We start from the raw sequence: 16,501 nt of genomic DNA, 5'->3' as shown, positions 1-16,501 counted from the left end.
CACCTCCCAACTGGATGCGATAACAGATGTCGATACGAACAGGCAGTGGTCGTTGCGCTCTCGGAGAGGGCAGACGTTAGCACAGTCCTCGGCCGTCTGCATGTCACCATCGATAGCGAGGCTAGAACGATGCGTTACGTCACAGCTTTCACTGTATCGAGAGAGGTGAGGGCACACCGATGAATACGCATTACTCAGCCACACGTCGTGGAGTGAACATCTTGCTGTCTTACCGTTGAACGGCTGCCGCTGTGACGTCACACCACTACTAACTTGGTGGGCTCACAACGATGGAACATTCATTACTTGAATGATCTTCGAAGTATGCAGACGTCTGTTTGTACATAGACAAGTACATGATGAAACCCTGTACCGTGCATTATCTCACACACACACACACACACCAATCAAATGTAATTACGTCACTATGTCACACACACACACACACACACAAAATCTCATATGAAAAAAATTCTGAACGATCCTTGCACCAGACCCTTCAGGGTCACATCGCCTTGATGTTACTGAACAACAACAAAAAAAGCAATTAATACGTCATAGTGGTGGGGAGAGGCCCAGAACCGGCTCTAATCTGTGATTTACACATATCACAAATGCACCAGACATACTCTTCAAGGTCATATACACCATACATATTTTTCAAAGTCGCATGCACCAGACATATTTTTCAAGGTCACATGAGTCGGTCTAGGTCATCCACCCCACGTGACGTCATAGTGGTGTGGGGAGGCTTAGAACCGGCTCAAATCTCCTACTTGAAACAGAAATGAAATTTAATTTCTTCAAAATTGAAAAACAACAATAATTACAATGACTATTATCAAAAACCACAATACATCTAATGATAAATTGGCACCCAACGTGGGGCTCAATTGCACAGCTCAATTGTACAGCTCAATAGTACAGCTCAATCATTAAACTAAATATAATAATATAAAGAATCTAAATTTTGAATGAATTTAATAAAAATAAAAACAGAAATATGGATACAAGACGAACTGAGAAGCAGCCTGAACAGACCACAGAGGAAAATGTAAAAGAAACGCAGCAAATAGGAGACATCAGAACAGGAGAGTCAGCAAGACTCTATGGACATGAATGAATTGTTCGAAAGATTAGAAAGAATGAGGAAAGAAGAGACAAATAGCAGAAAAGAAGAAATGGAAAAAATCAAAACGAAAAAGACAAGAAGATATGGAAAAATTGGAAAGAATGAGGAGAGAAGAAACAGAAAAGAAGATATAGAAAGACTGGAAAAAGTAAGACAAGAAGAAAGGAAAGACTGGAGAGAGTAAGACAAGAAGAAATTGAAAAATTTTAAAGAAAAAGGAATGAAGATATGAAGATGTTATTTGGAAAATCAGATAAACAGACAAATAATGTGAAGAAATTAAAATGAATCATGATAATCCAAAACAAGAGTTAGCAGAATATAAAAAGACCATAGAAGAAAAGGTGGAAAAATATCACAGGAGGTACAAGATCATAGAAAAGAAAGCGAAGATCAAATTAACCAAGTACATGAGAGAAAATTAATAATATAAATAATAATATAGTAGAAGAAGGGTTAGTTCAGGAAATCAATTCAAGAAGGAAACTGCCGCAATACTGGCGATACAGTTGTATCGCCAACAGCATATGCAGGAATAACTTCAGTGAAGAATCCTGCACTGACACCTGTCGGATATAATCCAACGCCCTTCGTGGTATTAGCCAGGGGAGTAGTTGTTTTCTGATAGGTGTCAGTCCATTAACCTACTGTGTAGGGTGTTGAGACTGGCCTGAACGAATTGTTCCTCTAGATGATTTGATTTATAGCCAGTCTTCAAGTATGCCCACTGACTATACGTGAAAGATTTCTTTCCTTTTACGAGGAATTGGGCAAATTTGGATATGCAGTTGGTTACCTCGTTCACAAGCAGATGGAGCGACGACAAACCTGTTGTTTGTTGTAGTCTTCAGCTTAGTTCGAGGAATGATACTCTGACGGAATTCGATTTTCAATTATCGGAAATCATCGACTTTATGTTGATGATATACACTACCTTGCACTGACGAGTGGCCAAACAGCCCGAAACCGGTCTGCAAGTGTGTTCCAATAATTGAAAATCTATTGCGGCAGTTGTATCGCCAACAGCATATGCAGGAATAACTTCAGTGAAGAATCCTGCACTGACACCTGTCGGATATAATCCAACGCCCTTCGTGGTATTAGCCAGGGGAGTAGTTGTTTTCTGATAGGTGTCAGTCCATTAACCTACTGTGTAGGGTGTTGAGACTGGCCTGAACGAATTGTTCCTCTAGATGATTTGAAAAATAAATCAATTTTCAACGGTAATATAAAGAAACAACATCCAATAAAATTTATTGAATTTATTAAAAATAAATATGAGGATATTTCATTACATGAAATGAAAAAAATTACCAGAAGTCAACTACAAGACGAAGCTTTGTTGTGGTTTAATAATAAAGAAAAAGAATTGAAAAACTTTGAAGAATTTTCAAATAAATTTCTCACATATTTCTGAGGACAATCACAACAGAAATTGATCAAAAATGAGTTATTATGGGGAAAATATAATCCAAATAGAGGAACATCATATCATAAATATGCAATGTAAATTTATAGCTCATCACAATATTTAAATTGTAAATTCACTGAAGACTATATAGTAAATTTAATTATCCAGCTCTTTGATAATGATCTGGAAAAAATAATGATGTTCAAAAGTATGGATATGTAACGGTCTAAATTTACTTGTAAATATTGTAGATATTGTTCGTTTATTTACTATGGAATCGACAGAATTGTCATTTATTGATGACGAACTTTTCGTCACAGACTGCTCTTATGTGACCTTTCAAAAACACTACCTTACCTTTTAAGATCTTTATTCAGAGGATATTAACAATGTAATTCAGTTACAAGTTCATTTTATTCATTTAACATCATAGTAATGGGAATCTTCCGTTCCATAGAAAACCATACCTGAAATGTATAAGAATAAATGTATGCTCCCTGACTAACTGCTTTGACCAGTACTTACGCGTTCTCCTATTGCCAATCGACATTGGAGATCCGAAATTCCTCGCTAGGTTGAAATAGTTGTTATTGTTTGTTTCTCAGTTTTCTTCACCTATCATTTTTTTCAGCCGTTGTCTGCCTTATTCCCTATACCTTTCCGAGAATATTTCTTGCATAGATTGTTATTCATCGCTTCCAGAAGGTTTACTGACATATTAGAGCCATATCGCCTGAAAAACAATATTAGTTACCTCTGGGTTTCTGAATACTGTTTGATATTTTCGATAAATATTCTGCATAATATGAATGCTCTAATATTTGTACTGAAAGGGAAGGTTATGGCGACTTACCTTATATGTTTCTATTCCATCGCATGAATAAGGATTGGTAAATAGTTGAAAATAGGTTGGAACAATATATTTTGTAAATATTCGTAAACAAGGTTAAGAGACAGCTGTTGGTTGACATCTGCCGAACTTTCGTAGTGTCGTTCCGTCGACTTACACCGAACTAGTTCTACAGTTGTTCACGGGTGAGGGATTGATCGGTTACTCAAGTTGTCAAGGGTTGTTTTAGGGTTGCATTGCTTTGAGAAGGAGTTTTGATGGGTCATGGACTTGTTGATGATGTATCAAGTGGCTGTGGAGGAATTGTTAGATTTATGATGTTGTGCACAGCGCCCCCTTGGTGCTTGTAGTGTAGATTGGATGCACTGTGGCAACAACTGGTTAGCTGTCAGATGTGGCATTCTCTTAGTATTTGGAAGTTAGCCTTCGGTGAGCTTGGTTCGGAGTTCAAAGGGTATCATCAGACTGATTGTAGGATATATTTGGTTGTATTTGTGCCATCCTTCACGGGGATTATTTCTACAAGTCAGGATTGTATAGTGGAAGACTGATTGGTCATTTTGGTGTGGATATTTGCAGTCGGAAACTTAAGCTCTTTTGAGGATTTGTGGTGGATACCGAACTCGTGCCAGGTGGAAGGATTTCCGAAATTAGATTCATAAGAAACAGAAGGCCCTCAGTCACTCATCAAGTCCCAGCAGGACTTCCGTGCAGAACACCGCACACGAAGAATCGTATAGAAAACCCCTTGGCCAGGGCTTGTTCTTCCTGTTTTTCTTCCTGCTTTTTTTCTTCCTGCTTTTCTTCCTGTTTTTTTTGTCTTCGTCAAGGGTTCCTGTTTTCCTTTATTTTCTTTCTGGATCTTATTTGGTGATCCATTACTGGTCCAGCTTGTCGTGCCCTACAGGGTGATCTATCTTGGTGGTGCTACAGGGTGATCCATCTCCGCCGTACTACAGGGTGATCCACCGGTGCTACAGGGTGATCTATCTTGGTGGTGCTACAGGGTGATCCATCTCCGCCGTACTACAGGGTGATCCATCTCAGCAGTACTACAGGGTGATCCACTTCCGCCATACTACAGGGTAGCCTAACACCATATACCGGGTGGCCCAAAAGGAGCACGCAAGTTATAATTGATTTATTTGAAAATTTGTGCAATACTGAGATATTTGAATAATTGTTGCCCTTTTGTTTATTGATACCTGTTGATATAGTGTTTGTTTATCGTTTATTGATTAAGAGTTTGTTTATTGATACCTGACTGACATAGATATTTGTGAAACGGAAATTGAGGTATATTCTTCCTTTCACGATTGCTGATTGACACCGATGCGCCTACGCCTGAGCTCACGCGACGCAAACGAGTTTGTCTTACCATCCGATACTAGTATTTACGATTTCACCTACTCAATTTTCGTGGTAGTTTTACTCGACGTATTGTAGTTTTTTTTTTGAGCGTCGTTACTACCGTAATTTATGGTTGATTGAATTCGTGGTTAGATACACCGCGCTCTTGTATGGACATTTGAACATCGTGTAGTAGTGTGAATATTGCATTGTTGTCTTAGAAGCGTTGTTGGTTAATCCATGTAAGTTAGGATTACTGAATAAATCATATTGGGGATTTTTATCTTTTATTTCCAATATTAATTGGTAAGTTATTGATATTGTGAGTTACTTAGGGTATCTGGAGGATTAAATTTACCTGGCGCCCATTAAGATCTATTTGAAATTTGCTAAGTTGTTTAACCCACTCCCGTCTCCACTGTTTAGCTTAGCCGCGGATACCCATCTGTCTTATTTGTTACCGACAGATGATTTAGTCCCCTCTTGTGGTTTGTGAGGTGACATTTTGGCGCCCAACGTGGGGCCGCGTTAAAACAACGTTTCATAGTTTTTTTTTTAAATTTGGAAAAATTTTTTGATAAATTTGGAAAAAATTTTTGATCATTTTTTTTCAATATTTTTTTTCTGTGTCTCATTGGAATTGTTATCATGTCCCGCAAAATGCTAGTGAACCGTTTGAGTCAAGATGAGCTCGTGTATGAGGTTAGGGTTAGAGAAATTGCTACAGGAACTGTTCAAGAGATGCGGCATTCTCTGACGATGGCAATCAAATTAGATGAGAAGGGTACTTAAGTAAAAGCTTGTTTTTAAAGTTTTTATCATTATTTTATTGAACTATAGTATCGATGTTTTTATATATACATGAAAACGTGAATTTGTGATTGTTGACATGTCCTTGTTAAGTGTAACTGTAATATTGACGTTTTTGATAATGTATGTAATCTTTGTGCATTCTATTGATACCACTACGGAACATTGATATTGAAAAAAAAAAAGGGTATCCCCGTGGACATATGAATTAAGAGATGAAGACGGTAATTATAAGGGGATATGGAATGCGAAAGACCTAAAGTCAGCTAGCGCTGATGAAAATTTACGCTAGTAAATTTTCTTGAGGCAAGGGGGGAATTGTAACGGTCTAAATTTACTTGTAAATATTGTAGATATTGTTCGTTTATTTACTATGGAATCGACAGAATTGTCATTTATTGATGACGAACTTTTCGTCACAGACTGCTCTTATGTGACCTTTCAAAAACACTACCTTACCTTTTAAGATCTTTATTCAGAGGATATTAACAATGTAATTCAGTTACAAGTTCATTTTATTCATTTAACATCATAGTAATGGGAATCTTCCGTTCCATAGAAAACCATACCTGAAATGTATAAGAATAAATGTATGCTCCCTGACTAACTGCTTTGACCAGTACTTACGCGTTCTCCTATTGCCAATCGACATTGGAGATCCGAAATTCCTCGCTAGGTTGAAATAGTTGTTATTGTTTGTTTCTCAGTTTTCTTCACCTATCATTTTTTTCAGCCGTTGTCTGCCTTATTCCCTATACCTTTCCGAGAATATTTCTTGCATAGATTGTTATTCATCGCTTCCAGAAGGTTTACTGACATATTAGAGCCATATCGCCTGAAAAACAATATTAGTTACCTCTGGGTTTCTGAATACTGTTTGATATTTTCGATAAATATTCTGCATAATATGAATGCTCTAATATTTGTACTGAAAGGGAAGGTTATGGCGACTTACCTTATATGTTTCTATTCCATCGCATGAATAAGGATTGGTAAATAGTTGAAAATAGGTTGGAACAATATATTTTGTAAATATTCGTAAACAAGGTTAAGAGACAGCTGTTGGTTGACATCTGCCGAACTTTCGTAGTGTCGTTCCGTCGACTTACACCGAACTAGTTCTACAGTTGTTCACGGGTGAGGGATTGATCGGTTACTCAAGTTGTCAAGGGTTGTTTTAGGGTTGCATTGCTTTGAGAAGGAGTTTTGATGGGTCATGGACTTGTTGATGATGTATCAAGTGGCTGTGGAGGAATTGTTAGATTTATGATGTTGTGCACAGCGCCCCCTTGGTGCTTGTAGTGTAGATTGGATGCACTGTGGCAACAACTGGTTAGCTGTCAGATGTGGCATTCTCTTAGTATTTGGAAGTTAGCCTTCGGTGAGCTTGGTTCGGAGTTCAAAGGGTATCATCAGACTGATTGTAGGATATATTTGGTTGTATTTGTGCCATCCTTCACGGGGATTATTTCTACAAGTCAGGATTGTATAGTGGAAGACTGATTGGTCATTTTGGTGTGGATATTTGCAGTCGGAAACTTAAGCTCTTTTGAGGATTTGTGGTGGATACCGAACTCGTGCCAGGTGGAAGGATTTCCGAAATTAGATTCATAAGAAACAGAAGGCCCTCAGTCACTCATCAAGTCCCAGCAGGACTTCCGTGCAGAACACCGCACACGAAGAATCGTATAGAAAACCCCTTGGCCAGGGCTTGTTCTTCCTGTTTTTCTTCCTGCTTTTTTTCTTCCTGCTTTTCTTCCTGTTTTTTTTGTCTTCGTCAAGGGTTCCTGTTTTCCTTTATTTTCTTTCTGGATCTTATTTGGTGATCCATTACTGGTCCAGCTTGTCGTGCCCTACAGGGTGATCTATCTTGGTGGTGCTACAGGGTGATCCATCTCCGCCGTACTACAGGGTGATCCACCGGTGCTACAGGGTGATCTATCTTGGTGGTGCTACAGGGTGATCCATCTCCGCCGTACTACAGGGTGATCCATCTCAGCAGTACTACAGGGTGATCCACTTCCGCCATACTACAGGGTAGCCTAACACCATATACCGGGTGGCCCAAAAGGAGCACGCAAGTTATAATTGATTTATTTGAAAATTTGTGCAATACTGAGATATTTGAATAATTGTTGCCCTTTTGTTTATTGATACCTGTTGATATAGTGTTTGTTTATCGTTTATTGATTAAGAGTTTGTTTATTGATACCTGACTGACATAGATATTTGTGAAACGGAAATTGAGGTATATTCTTCCTTTCACGATTGCTGATTGACACCGATGCGCCTACGCCTGAGCTCACGCGACGCAAACGAGTTTGTCTTACCATCCGATACTAGTATTTACGATTTCACCTACTCAATTTTCGTGGTAGTTTTACTCGACGTATTGTAGTTTTTTTTTGAGCGTCGTTACTACCGTAATTTATGGTTGATTGAATTCGTGGTTAGATACACCGCGCTCTTGTATGGACATTTGAACATCGTGTAGTAGTGTGAATATTGCATTGTTGTCTTAGAAGCGTTGTTGGTTAATCCATGTAAGTTAGGATTACTGAATAAATCATATTGGGGATTTTTATCTTTTATTTCCAATATTAATTGGTAAGTTATTGATATTGTGAGTTACTTAGGGTATCTGGAGGATTAAATTTACCTGGCGCCCATTAAGATCTATTTGAAATTTGCTAAGTTGTTTAACCCACTCCCGTCTCCACTGTTTAGCTTAGCCGCGGATACCCATCTGTCTTATTTGTTACCGACAGATGATTTAGTCCCCTCTTGTGGTTTGTGAGGTGACAGATAGTTCATGTCAATTTTTAATGACGTAGAAATGATTATCATAATTTACAAAATAGGGTGAATAATAATAACAATCGACAAGAATATGATAATAGTGAAAACAATAACTATAATAACAGAAATTATAATCAAACAAATAGGAGACAAAATTTTAACAGAAATAGATATTATACTAATGGACAACAAAATATTAATAATCGATATAATAGTATGAATTAGGTGGCCACAACTCTATCACCGAGTTGAGACCCGTTCAGCAAAAAGCTCAGATAAAACCCGCAGAGATCACCTTACTTCTGCGAAAACACAAGGATAAGCCCAATGCATGGGGTCTTCTTCAATAACATTGGAGACCTTGGCTTATCAAAGCGCCTGACGGTTCGCTTTCCTCAGGTCGGGTGGGCTGCAGTTGGAAACTGAGGGGTTCATCATGGCTTGCCAGGATGGTGTCTTCAACACCTCAGTCTACCGCAGTCGCGTGATGGGTATAGAGGTTCCTGACACAAGGTGCAGGGCCTGCCACGAGGCGCCCGAGATCATAATGCACTTACCATCAGCATGTCCAGCATATGCGGTCTCGGCCTATATCCAACGACATAACGCGGCCCTAAGAGTGCTATATTACCATCTACGGCAATCTTACGGTATCCAAGAGACACCGGTGTTGCCCTACACTCCGGGGGATATTGAATCCGTTGTGAGGAACGGAAAGTGCCAAATTGAATGGAACTATTCGTTTCCCACCCTCAGGCTCATGCAAGCTAATAAGCCTGATGTAGTCCTTCTCGGACACCAGAGCAGAAGGCTGTCATTCTTGGCTCACTTGTGCTCAGGGCACATTATTCTTGGTTGATAATGCTGGCGCGCCCTCCCGAATGTATCGGACCTGACCAGCGCACACTTCGGTGGAAAAAAAAATAATACATTTAGACACAGAGCTAATAGTACAGACAGACATAATTATAGGGACAATAGGGAATAAATGACGAAAGAAATGATGATATGTACAGATATAGGAGAAGTAGAAGCGTAGAAGAAATCAGATGTCTAAATAATATACAACGGACACATGCTACGAATGCGGTACAGAATACAAGTAAAGTGGTAGAAATTACAAAGTAACAAAATTCTTAGTGAAATAACTAATCTGAAATGAACGTACATTCGGAATATACAAAATAATGGTGAACATATAGATGTATTACATTTCTACGAATATGATTAAAAAATTAAATTCGTTAAAGATAAAAAATAATATGATTTTGAAATCAGAGATATGAAAGGAAAAAATAATATAGTTGCAGATGCATTAACAAGATCAGATGGCAAAGTAAAGAGAGAAAGAACATTACAAATTGAGGTAAACATAATGATAGACCAACAAGGAATTTTTTCAACAACAACAAAATTATAGAAGATCAAAATAAATTAGAATCAAAAGATATTATGAGATGTAGGAAAGTCAATGTAATTTGGATAAAAACAATTAAGGATCAGGAACTATATGTAATTAGTAAAGAATCAGCTTTTGATATATTAATGTATTTACGTAAACATAATGGTCATCCTCGAGTGAGCAAAGTATGGATATTGTTTAGCGAAAATTATTTTCGTAGAAAAGATATCCAAATAACCAAAATAACCAAAGATTTGACTAACAATTGTAATATTTGCCAATTAGGTATATGAAAGTAAAAATTGTGGTAATACAAATATTCCAAGAAATATCATTACCACACATAAATCAGAAGGAATTGCCGATGATTTTATTACTGAACTTATAACAACAACAACAAATAGAAATAAACATATTCCTGTAATAGTAGACATCTTCACAAAATTTATAAAATTGTATCCTTGTAAGAGAACTAATGTAAAAGTAATAACTAATTATCGTCAACAATACTTCAATAAAGTAGGTAAACCTCAGAAATTTATTTTGGATAATGCTACATATTTTCAAAATGATAAATTCAAAAATTTTTGTCATAAGTATAAGACATTCGCAATCAAATCCATCTGAGAGATCTATACAAGAGGTGATTAATTTCTCCGAATATTGTCAAGAGAAGATAATCAAAATTGGGATAATAATTCACCAGATGTGGAGAATTATCTCAATCAATCACCACACACGGTTACAGAAATTATTCCATATTTTCTAATGATGGGACAACATCCTCCCAGGAAATGGCTGAAAGAAGAAAATAAAACGTTTAATAACATTTTAATAGAAGTGAGGATGAAACAAAATAAAAGTGGTAGGAGATATTTGAAAAAAATAAATATTAAGAAAAGACATAAAAATATAATATTCAAAAAAGGACAATTAGTATTGAAAAGAGCTAATAGAGTAACAGATCTTAAAAAAAATGAATGTGCAAAGTTATTTCCAATATTTGAAGGCCCATATGGAATTGAAAGTGAAAATTATGTGAATAGTTACAAATTAAAATATAAACGATGAAAGGATCAGGGAATTTTTAATATTAATGATATTTATTTATATAATCAACCATAAAAATATTTCATAATCATAATCATAATCATAATTGGAAGTATGAGATATATTTCTGTTTATTTATAAAAAACATTTATCTAATACTTGAGGTATTCGTTATAAAAAAGAATCAATAACAACAATGGATGAAGATATTCACAACATCTCAAAAAAATTCAGATGAAGAAGTACAGCGAGGTCACCCTGTACATGTCTAGAAATCCACAGACTTGACAGGAAACAAGTACAAAATAGTGGGAAATTCAAATTACAAAATTTGTGTACTAAAATTTTATTAATTTTCATAAAACAGACAACCGGCAGATGTTGTAAATTATCGTCAGATGAAAATAAAATGATATCTGTTGAATAAGATTGAAAGAGACATCATCAACTTGTTGTGAATATTTAGAAATGATGAGAAGTGTGAATATTATTGTAAATCATTTCCCTAGTTACGGACATCATATGATGCTTATGAAATTTTTTTTATATTCAGACATAAGTGAGGTTACCCATTCATTTACATAATTGTAGAAACGAGTAGCAAAATTGTAGAACAGATAGTTTTTGTAATATCAAAATAGAAAATTTGAAGTTATGAAAATTTATAGTTGGTAACCAAGGAAGGTAAAAGATTTTCAACTTCTTTATCAACAAGAGGATTCTTCTCCAGGCGACGAAGGTGGACGCCAAGCAAAAATTTTGTCTGCGGAAATTAAATAAAATTTAATAGAAAAGTTGGAAAATAATACATAATTATATTGAATAATAGTAATTAAATGCAAGTATAATAAAAACCAACCTGTATAAGCCAGATCAAGTCCAAGGTCAGTGCTTGAAGCATTCCAAGTAGTAGAGAAGACAGAAATCCAGAGGTTATAGAACATACACCACACAAAACTTTGGAGGAAAACCAGGTATTTACCTTTTCTACATCAAAAGCATTGAGTCAGTGTCCCTGATATATTAAAAACTGACATTTTATAGACTATAAGTGTGTTTCGTTATTCACGAAAATCAGTTCAGTGTAACTATAAAACATTCTCAGTATTATTCGCTGTTCTCTTCAGATAACATATTTATAATTGAAATTTTACAATTTATTAAACTGTTCTAAATTTTCATATATTCAGTTGTGTTTTGTGTTTTTCCCAAATTTATTCACAGGAACACCTGCTAGTCAGATCATTTTGGGTAAGTAATCGTTGTGCCTAAAATCCACCTGAGGTGTTCAGAAAAATCTCTATACATTGAGTTATAGGGATTTCATCTCAACATAAAAGTCTAGCCGAATCTAAATTATCATTTCATTGAATAAAAAACAGATATGAAAACAATAATAATTACAATAACTATAACTATATATACAGTAGAATTAATATATAACGACTTCGCTTATAACGACTATCCCTTTACAGTGACGATAATGTTTACTCAAGTTTAGTTTCATACTTAGTTATTGGAAAAATATACCGTTCAGTGCGACTCCGGTTTGAGCGATCAACCGCTAATAGCGACCGTTTTTGATCCGGTTAAAACGTCGCGCAATGTTTTGTTTACACAATCTGCGCACAATACCTCGGCGCACTCCCTCTTCTACGGTACCTCTATTGATAGGTACTACTAACAGGTAGTATTCTTAGGTACCTCGATTAATAGGTACTACTAACAGATATTAATACATTGATTTTACGCCAGAGGTTCCTTGAAGGTCGTTATATTCCTCATTTCAACAGATCAGACAGAGGCTGACTTTCGACCAAAGAAGGTCAGATGTCAATGTTACTGAAGTGCCCATCAGTAAGTTAAGGTAATATTTAAACAATACAAATCACCATGATAAACGACATTAAAAAATTATAACAAAAAGTATTCCACATTATTCAATGCCAGAAATGTCATCCTCATGTTCAATATTTCTCTAAAAATTAAAATTCATAAAGTAATAATTCTCACATAGCACAGGTATGTTACTGCTTTTTCTGTTATTATGTTTTATATCTATACTTATTATGTCCTTTTCTATATTACAGCCCTCGATAAAGCTAGTAAACATTAGCGAAAGCTCGGGCAGCTCAATAGAGTAGTATGTACTTCAACACAGACCGAATCCCCAAAAAAACACTCTTTCAGATATATATGTATGTATATATATACATATATATATATATATATATATATATATATATATATATATATATATATATATATATAATTGATAGTGTAACGAGATCTATCAACGTTTGTTTGAAGGTGATTGACAATGTTTCGTGATGAATTTCACTAGTTCGGACTTCCATTGTCTACTATATGAAATGATTTGAAATCCCTGAAACAAGTAAAAAAAGAATAATTAAAAAAAAAATAGTTGAAAAAAACAATTATATTAAGCAACAATAAACCTGAAATGAAATGATAGTGAAATAACCTACAAGTAAAAATATAATAATTGAATAAATAAAAATTAAAGGAATGAAACCAGTGCTTGCACTTCCCTACATCAGAGGATTATCGGAGAGGATAAGAAGAATTGGTTCCAAGTACAACATCAGAACCTGTTTCAGATCCGGTAACACTATCCGTAGCAGCCTCACGAAAACCAGGCCCCCAAACGCGGACTGCGATTCCAAGAATTGCATTTACCGGAAAATCCTATATTGGTGAAACTAAGAGGCCTTTGAATGTTCGCATTGCCGAGCACAAGAAGCACACACAGCGAGGAGAAACCAGCAAATCAGGAATAGCAGACCATGTTTGGACCCATCAACACAACATCGAGTGGTCCCAAGCTGAGATATTGCACAGAGAGGAACATTGGTTCAGGAGAAAATTCAAGGAAGCCGCATACATGTTGTCCAACAACGTATTCAGCCAGGCCAGTGTAGATATACGAAACATATGGAAACCCGTCATCAAACGAAAAATGACCAACTCCCGCCAAAATGGTCATCTCTCACGGAATCAGTGAAGCGGAAAATGGAAATTATTGTAACTATTCAAGAACGTCCATTTTGTGGTGTAATTCGCAACTTGTTTATCTAGCAACAGGTAATTTCAGGAATGGGCGATATTTTAAGGAAAGGGTATTTTTTGTATATTCTTATCAGTCGTCAAATGGATTTCGCTTTGAAAAAATGACCATTTTTCGAAAGAAATGCTCATTTAAGAAAAACTATTGAACTTAGCCATAGGGAATACTTGATGAAATTTGTAGAGGTTCCGTTGGCGCTTCTTATGGATCAATAATATACAGGGTGTTCCATTTAATCTAAGGAAGATTTTGCAAATTTTCATTTACAATATTTGGCAAGCGGTTTTTCATACCCTGTATATCACAGGTCGATTTCAGATATATCGTTTGAGAGAGTTACCAATGTAGAATATTCGACCAAAAAAAAATTTCAACTGGACTTGGCACCACTTTATAATTTCAAATATTCTGAGTGACGAATGTTGGAAAAAAAAACCTGTCATGCTAGATATCTCGAAAACCGTCAATATTTTCGAAGTGCAGATATACATAAAGTTTATTTTATTTTCTATGAAGAAACCCTGTATATATATACAGGGTCCTGCAACAGTGGCGCGGTGTTCCATATATATATATATATATATATATATATATATATATATATATATATATATATATATATATATATATATATATATATATATATTTACAGGGTCCTGCAACAGTGGCGCGGTGTTCCATATCTCTATATAGGAAGCAGATAGGAATCTAATTTTCTATAATATTACCTTATTGCTCGAGCTCGACAAAATAAAAATATTGGCGGTCACACAGGGTGTTCGATTTTTTCTGGGCGGATCCCAACTGTGTCTTTTTAAATGGCAACCTATATTTTTTATCGCTTTTTCGGTTTCTTCATAGAAAATAAAATAAACTTTATGTATATCTGCACTTCGAAAATATTGACGGTTTTCGAGATATCTAGCATGACAGGTTTTTTTTTCCAACATTCGTCACTCAGAATATTTGAAATTATAAAGTGGTGCCAAGTCCAGTTGAAATTTTTTTTTGGTCGAATATTCTACATTGGTAACTCTCTCAAACGATATATCTGAAATCGACCTGTGATATACAGGGTATGAAAAACCGCTTGCCAAATATTGTAAATGAAAATTTGCAAAATCTTCCTTATATTAAATGGAACACCCTGTATATTATTGATCCATAAGAAGCGCCAACGAAACCTCTACAAATTTCATTAAGTATTCCCAATGGCTAAGTTCAATAGTTTTTCTTAAATGAGCATTTCTTTCGAAAAATGGTAATTTTTTCAAAGCGAAATCCATTTGACGACTGATAAGAATATACAAAAAATACCCTTTCCTTAAAATATCGCCCATTCCTAAAATTACCTGTTGCTAGATAAACAAGTTGCGAATTACACCACAAAATGGACGTTCTTGAATAGTTACAATAATTTCAAAAATCTCGGAATTTGTGCCATATTCTTTCGGTCTAAAACAACCTTTCAGCGAATGAAATATTTATTGGAAATCAAGTAGTCTGGCAAATGACAGAACAAAATATTTGGCTGCAAATGAATATTGAAATTTTTAGTAAATCGTGAAGTTGAACTGTCGGTATAATTTCATCAGAATGTTGTTATCAAAAAGTGATTTGATTGATATGATTTTCATATCAGGTGAATCAGACAGGAATTGTTTATTGGCAAGTAGAATTTATTCTCAACGGTATCCAGATAGAAGGCATCCAGATGAGAGATCTTTCCGAAAGGTCTTGGGACGATTCGTTGAAACTGGATCTATTAATTATTCCAAACATGAGCGCATCAAGCCAGCTACTAATGAAGATAATGAATTGCAAGTTCTTCTTGCTGTTGAAGAAGATCCTAGTAGGAGTCAACGACAAATTGGGGAAATAGTGGATATAAGTGAGAGATAAGTGCAACGAGTATTGAAGAAACATCGCTTGCATCCATACCACGTTCAGTTACATCAAGAACTACTGTATGCTGATTTCGAGAAAAGAGTGAGATTTTGCAATTGGGCCATGAACAAAATTCGTCGAAACGAATATTTTTTCAATAATATTTTATGGTCGGATGAATCGACATTCCATAAAAATGGATTTGTAAATCGACATAATTACCATTATTATGCGACAGAAAATCCTCACTTATTGAGACAGGTGGATTATCAACATAGGTGGTCGATAAATGTCTGGGGAGGCATCATCGTAGAATATGTAATTGGTCCATACTTTTTTGAGGGACATATGAATGGTGCAATGTATCTCAATTTCTTGCGAAATGATTTACCAGGTTTGTTAGATGATATTCCTCTTGACCTCCGCAATAGAATGTGGTTACAACATGATGGTGCACCTGCTCACTATTCGGCAGAAGTGAGAGATCATCTAAATGAAGTATTTCCCAATAAATGGATAGGACGGAATGGGCCTGTACGGTGGCCCGCTAGATCACCAGATTTGACGGAACTAGATTTTTTCTTTTGGGGATACATAAAAAATATGGTTTACGTTGAGCCACCAACTTCTCCCGAAAATATGCGACTTAGAATAATGAATGCTTTTCGCAGCATTACACCAGCTGTCTTGCGCAGGGTAGAACAGTCTTTCAAACATAGACT

General features: G+C 35.8%; 1 long non-coding RNA gene across 3 annotated transcripts; it reads right to left on the bottom strand.

Moving 5' to 3' along the window:
* Positions 1-2,758: 2,758 nt before the first annotated feature.
* On the bottom strand, positions 2,759-8,377 carry LOC141487592 (uncharacterized). 3 transcript variants are annotated; one of them, XR_012468463.1, is made up of 4 exons: positions 6,509-8,377; positions 3,397-6,388; positions 3,069-3,276; positions 2,759-3,010 (listed from the first exon to the last, which is right to left on the bottom strand). It is a non-coding gene; the product is annotated as an uncharacterized lncRNA (long non-coding RNA). The 3 variants fall into 3 exon arrangements; XR_012468464.1 differs by having other exon boundaries at positions 2,759-3,276; positions 3,397-6,122; positions 6,181-6,388; XR_012468462.1 differs by having other exon boundaries at positions 2,759-3,276.
* Between the last annotated feature and the right edge of the window lie 8,124 nt (positions 8,378-16,501).

Source organism: Leptinotarsa decemlineata, unplaced genomic scaffold (genome assembly GCF_025532065.1).
Source record: "Leptinotarsa decemlineata unplaced genomic scaffold, Ldec_3_MD MMD2_P_RNA_scaffold_4, whole genome shotgun sequence".
Classification (NCBI taxonomy): Eukaryota; Metazoa; Arthropoda; class Insecta; order Coleoptera; family Chrysomelidae; genus Leptinotarsa; species Leptinotarsa decemlineata.
Note: the sequence above shows the minus strand (reverse complement) of the source record. Positions and strands in the feature narration are given on the sequence as shown.